The sequence below is a fragment of the Capsicum annuum genome, chromosome 3, assembly GCF_002878395.1.
Source record: "Capsicum annuum cultivar UCD-10X-F1 chromosome 3, UCD10Xv1.1, whole genome shotgun sequence".
Lineage (NCBI taxonomy): Eukaryota > Viridiplantae > Streptophyta > Magnoliopsida > Solanales > Solanaceae > Capsicum > Capsicum annuum.
Window position 1 is genome coordinate 74641112 of NC_061113.1, and position 6905 is coordinate 74648016.

Consider the following 6905-nt stretch of genomic DNA (forward strand, 5'->3'; position numbering starts at 1 on the left):
CAAAGCAACTAGGGTTTGGGACTTCACCCGGATGAACCCTCCATTTTTCCATGGGTCTAAGATTGATGAGGACCCTCAGGAGTTCATTGACCAAGTCAGAAGCTTATTGACATCATGGGTGTTATTTCTATTGAGAATATTGAGTTAGCCGCCTACCAGTTATAGGATGTTGTTCATGATTGGTACAAACAGCGGAAGTCTGAGAGGTTAGATAATACAGGCCCTATCGAGTGGAAAGAATTTTTCACAGCCTTCTTAGATAGATTCGTTCCACAAGAGCTGAGGGAAGCCAAAGTTCTTGAGTTCATCAACCTCAGGCAGGGGAATATGATGGTTAAGGAGTATTCTCTTAGATTTACTCAGCTAGCTAGGTATGGTCCTCATGTGGTTGCAGACAATAGAGCTAAGATGAGCAAGTTCGTGTCAGGGGTCAACAATAGCATGGAAAATGAGCACCATATGGTATTCTGGTTCAGCGAATCGGGGTGTTACAAAAGTTATATACGGATGTTAGAAGGAACTTGAGTTTGAAGTTGGTGATCTAGTTTATCTAAAAATTTCACCCATGAGGGGGTGAAGAGATTCGGAAAGAAGGGGAAGCTTTGTCCCTGTTATGTTGGTCCTTACAAAATTCATTGCCGTGTTGGTAAGGTAGCTTATGAGGTTGATTTGCCTTCTGAGTTGTCCTCTGTTCATCTAATATTCCATGTATCCATGCTGTGAAAGCATATTAGCGATGCTGTGGTAGTGGATTCCTCTATGAGTGCTAACACTCAAGAAAATCTTTCTTTTGATGAGATTCCTATTGAGATTCTTGATTTCAGTGTTCGAAGACTAAGGAACAAAGAAGTTCCCTTGGTCAAGGTGTTGTGTCCAAACCAATCTATTGAGGGTGCAACTTGGAAAGCCGTGGAGGATATATGATCCAAGTACCCGCTCCTATTTTCTGCGAACTCCGACCAAGCCAAAGGTACCGTTCTTTCCTAAATCATGCACTTTTGATAAAAGTTGCATCAGTTCAGTTGTCATTTATTATGTGTTCAGCTATAGTTTCTTGAATTTATGCATTCTATGTTGCATTCGGGGTGAGAAACGATGTGGTCATGAGTCTAACGAATGGTTTCAGTTGTATGCTATATTCCCTATCTAATCTTGGAATGTCTAGCATCATTTGAGGATGAATGTTTCCAAGGGGGGATAATGTAATACCCCAGGAAATTTTTCATTGAAATTTTGTGCGTAAACTTGTTGGGTTCTATCTTCTAGAATGAATTATAAATTTTTCATGTGTAATGTCATAGATTATGACCCACCATTGCGTAGAGTATCAAATAATATTTCCAACTATATGTGGATCATCCAAAACGGACAACAGAGGGACTAGTTAAGAACATTCCGATCGAACCGTGAATAGTAGTGAACAGTAAAATGTGCAGGAAAAAGTACTGAGGCCTGACATATTTTTGATCCAACTTTAAATGATCATAACTCCTTGTACATAATGATCTGGGTGATCTACTGTATATAAATGGAAAGCTCTGCGAGTTCTCTTTCCAATGAAATTGGTTTCATCCAATTTGTCTATCGGAGCAAAAAGTTATGGTCGATCTACTTCAGCCTATCAAAAGCAAATTTTTGGGTCAACTTCAAATGATCATAACTCCTCGTACACAATGATCTGGGTGAGATACTATATACCAATGGAAATATATGAGAGTGTTCTTTCTAAAGAAATTGGTTTCATCCAATTTGGATATTGGAGTAAAACGTTATGGTTGATCTACTTCAGACTATCAAAACAGTCCATCAAAGGACAGATTCGAGAATTATTTGATTTTTAGGGGCGTTTTCGTCATTCTCCCTCATCTAAAATCCATCCAAATCCTATATTAAAGCTTATTAGAAGCCTGTAAATTTATTAAAGATTCCAAGTTCCTATTTCAAAAACTTCAAGAACCTCCAAAGTTCACCATTAATTCTGCCAATTTATTCAAGATTCCAAGTTCCTAGTTCAAGAACTCCAAGAACTATCATTCAACGGCATGATTAACATCTCAAAAATGAGTATTGATCTAAAGTTCATCATTCAAGGTATGTGGGGTTTTTCAACAAGAACTCTCTTTCGTTCTTGCGCCCAAAAGTAATTTTGTTTAGAAAGGCATGATTTTTATTTGACTTTTACGAATTTGAAGCATGAACCCATATTTTATGATGATTATTATGTAATCTTGATGTTTATGATTTTGAAAGATGAATTTACATGTACGGAGATATAAAGCATGAATCTTGAATGATATTATCATGATTTTGATATTTGGGTCATGAATTTCTATTGGAAATTGTGTTTTTTTAGAAAGTGTGTGTTATAAGCACGTTGATGTTGAATATTTGAGATATTTTGAATGATTTGACCTTTTGGTCTTAATGGAGTTGTTTTGAACTCGAGTGTGAAAGAAATCCACAACGTGGTTTATTTTGATAGATGGGAAGCATGATGGCTCCCGATGTATATTTATCTATTACTAAAATTATTTTGTTGTGGACTATTTTTGAAATGATCTAAGCTAAGTCCTGAAGAAATCCTTAGCACCGAGTGGGAGGTAGAAAGCAGCCTTACTTCCCTAGAACTATGTGTCCTCGTAGGATGAGCCTGAGGCTGATTTATATAGTGATCACTATTTTGTGTGGATTTGATATCGATAGTCCTACTCTAATGGGAAGGATAGGATGGCTCTCCCCAAAGTGGGTTGTACGCTGGACTCCATGTAGCTCACATAGTTTATGTCAGTTATAGGATCTCCTAGTGTATGTGTGTTTTCTTGTGTCTATGGTGAATGATGAAGTGATTTCAAAGAGGTATTGTGAAAGTTATTATTTCGAAAGATTTAAATGATATTTATATTATGAGAATTGATATTCTTGATGAACTGAAAGTGATTGACAAATTATATGATGACTCACATCTGTTATTATACTTATTTCAGCCTCTCATGATTATGATGATTTTCTTCGGGCTATGCGAGTCTTTCATACATCCTATATATTTCTTATAAATATTTATGATGATTTTTATAAAATTTCATACACCCCTATATACTCGGATCCTTTCCATGGTACTGACCCACATCTTTGGAGGTGGGCTGCATTTTCTCAGAATATAGGTTTAGGTGGTCAGTTCCATGTTCGACAGTGATTCTTCAGGCATGCTATTCTACATCCTCTGTTGTGGTGAGTCCTTATGTTTCGAGGACGTGATGTCAGATGTTGGTTTCACAGAATTATTTATATTTTATAACTGAGTATGAGTCAGTTGGGGCATGTCCCAATAGCTTGTTGGTTTTATTGATTTTCTTAGAGGCTTGTCAGACTAGTATAGATGTTGGGAGTTGACTAATAAGTCATATTTTGTTATCTTTCTGAAATTCTTTTATTCTTGGATGATGATTACTCTGTTGATATTTGAGGGTTATTTATCGAAACCCCGTTGATTTGTGTTGAATTAAATGAAAATGGCTCAAAGGGTTAGCTTGGGGCTACTCATAGCCTCAAGCACCGTGTGACGCTCTGGGACCCATTTTTTGGGGCGTTACAAACTTGGTATTAGAGACTAAGGTTTTAAGGTGTCCAAGGGAGTCTGACAAGCCACGTTTAGTAGAGTCTTGACCTTCGGTGTTTAGCGTGCCACATCTATGAGCAAGAGGCTACAAGAAATTTTAGGAAAAAGTGTGATTCTTTCTTTCAGAATGACCAATTGAATGAAAATGTGTCTCATGCTGAATTTTGAGCAGCCTTTCAAGCCCTACCCCAAGCTGGTACTGCAAATATTCAGGCCAACCCGGCCCCGGCTCTACAGTAGTAGGGAGGCGATTCAGCTCCTACCAAAATCTGTGACTCCATGTGGACGAATCTGCCGTAATACTATAGGTCCAAGTCTGATGAGGATCCACAGTTATTTTTAGAGGAGGTGCAGAAGATTACTCAGGTGATACATGTATCTGAGGAACATTGTGTAAAGTTGGCTGCGTATAGGTTGAAAGAGCTTGCTTATGACTGGGTTGTTGCTTGGAGGAAAGGTAGAGGTGAGGGAGCTGTCCCTATAACTTGGCAAGAATTCTAGGATACATTCCTTGATAAGTTTTTCCCTTTGGAGATGAGGGAGGTGAAGATGGAAGAGTTTATGAACCTGCGACAGGGCTCTATAACTGTTAGGGAGTACTATCTAAAGTTCAATCAGTTGGCCAAGTATGCTTCTGACATAGTGGCTGATAATCGGGCTAGTATGAGTAAGTTTATGACTAGAGTGTCTAGTTATGTGGTTAAGGAGTGTAGGTCTGCTATGCTGAATAGGGAGATAAATCTTTCTAGGCTAATGATTCATGCCCAACAGATTGAGGTAGACAAGATTAAAGAGAGAGATATAATGAAAGGGAATAAGAGAGCTAGGTCTGAGCAGCACAGATAGGGTCAGATTAGATCACAGGGAGGGAGTCACCCTCATTATCAGGATCGTTCATCTATGCCAGCACTGTCATCTGCTATTACTTCCATGCCTAGAGGTAGGCAGGAGCAAGGTAGCAGTTCATATGCATCCAGGTCCCAGTACAGTCCTGGCAGTAACCCAAATCGTCCCCTATGTCCTAAGTATGGTATGGCTCATTCAGGTGAGTGTTGGGGTGAGAAGAGGGGTTGTTTTCTGTGTGGTGACATGGGTCACAGTGTTAGAGATTGTCCATACGATGCCCAAGGGCGTCGTGACTATTGCCCTCAGACCCATACTCAAACTGTTAGAGCTCTAGTTCCAGTGACTCGCCCCACCCCAACTTAGGGCACCTCTTCTAGCAATGCTGGCGGGCAGCACCAGAATAGATTCTATACTTTACCATCCGACCAAGAATAAGAGGACTCTCCCGATGTTGTTACTGGTATGCTTCATATATTTTAGTTTGATGTGTATGCTTTGTTGGATCCTGGATCCAGTTTCACATATGGTACACCTTTGATTGTTGTTAATTTTGAAATGAGTCCTGAGATTATTTCTGAGCCTATCCCAGTTTCTACCCCAGTGGGGGATTCGATTATTCCCTAGAAAGTGTATAAAAAGTGTATTTTTTCCGTTCTTCATAGAGACTTGTTCGCTGATCTGATTGAGTTAGACATGGTAGATTTTGATGTGATTCTGGGTATGGACTGTTTGTATTCTTCTTATGTCTCTATTGATTGTCGGACCAGAGTGGTCAAGTTTCAGTTTCTGGGTGCATCCATGTTTGAGTGGTCTGGGAATTCTGTGTCACCCAAGAGTCATTTTATCTCTTACCTCAAAGCTAGAAAGCTTATTTCCAAGGGGTGTATTTACTATTTGGTTAGTATCAAAGACACTAAGTCTGAGACTCTAACTCTCTAGTCGGTTAACGTCATCAATGAGTTTTTTGATGTATTTTCGGATTATCTCTCAGGGATACCTCCTGATAGAGAGATAGAGTTCGGGATTAATCTTTTACCCGATACTCAGCCCATTTTTATTCCTTCTTACCGTATGGCCCCTGCAAAACTTAAGGAGTTGAAAGAGCAACTCAAAGATCTTCTAGATAATGGTTTCATAAGGCCCAGTGTTTCTCCTTGAGGGTTTCTCTTCCATAGCTTCTCCTATGACTCGGTTGACCCAAAAGAAAGTGAAATTCTTGTGGTCCGAATCTTGTGAGAAGAGTTTTCAGAAGTTGAAGACTCGACTTACTTCAGCCCCTATTTTGACTTTGCCTGAAGGTGTTGATGGTTTTGTGGTGTACTGTTATGCTTTGAGAGTTGGTTTGGGTTGTGTATTAATGCAGAAGGGTAAGGTGATAGCTTATGCTTCTACACAGTTAAAAACCCCATGAGAAAAATTAGCCCGCCCATGACCTTGAGTTGGCTGCTGTTGTGTTTGCTTTGAAAATCTAAAGACACTATTTGTATGGTGTCTATGTTGATGTTTTCACTGATCATAAGAGTCTGCAGTATGTGTTTACCCAGAGAGAATTGAATCTTAGGTAGAGATGATGGTTAGAATTGTTAAAGGACTATGATATGAGTGTGTTGTACCATCCGGGCAAGGCAAACGTTGTGGCAAATGCCCTAAGTAGAGTGTCCATGGGTAGTGTTTCGCATATGGTTGAAGGTAAGAAAGAGTTGGGTCGTGATGTACATCGCTTGGCTAGATTGGGGGTTAGGTTGTTTGACTCTGCTGAAGGTAGTATAGGGGTTCAGAGTAGTTCCGAATCCTCCTTGGTCGGAAGTGAAGGAAAAGCAATACTTAGATGCTAGTTTGGTCAGACTGAAGGAGTCAGTCAAGGACCAAAGAGTAGAGGTTTTCTCCCAAGGGGGAGATGGTGTGTTGAGATTGCACGGTAGATTGTGCGTCCCGAATGTTGATGATCTGAGATAGAGGATTATGGATGAAGCACATAGGGCGCGATATTCTATTCATCCTGGTGCTACCAAGATGTACCGAGACTTGTGGGAAATCTATTGGTTGAGTGGAATGAAGAAAGATATAGCAGCATTTGTAGCTAAGTTTGCAATATGCCAACAGGTTAAGGTTGAACACCAAAGACCTGGTGGTATGATGCAAGAGTTTAGTATTCCCACCTGGAAGTGGAAAGAGATAAATATGGACTTCATGATTGGTTTACCTCCTTCCCGATGCCATCATGATTCCATATAGGTTGTGGTTGATAGGTTGACTAAGTCTGTTCATTTCTTGCCTATTCATACTTTATATACTATTGAGGATTACGCTAGATTGTATATCCGAGAGTTATTCAGACTACATGGAGTTCCCTTGTCTATCATTTTGGAAAGGGGTACTCAGTTTACTTTGCTATTTTGGAAAACTTTTCAGAAGGGTCTTGGTACCCAAGTGCTTTTGAGTT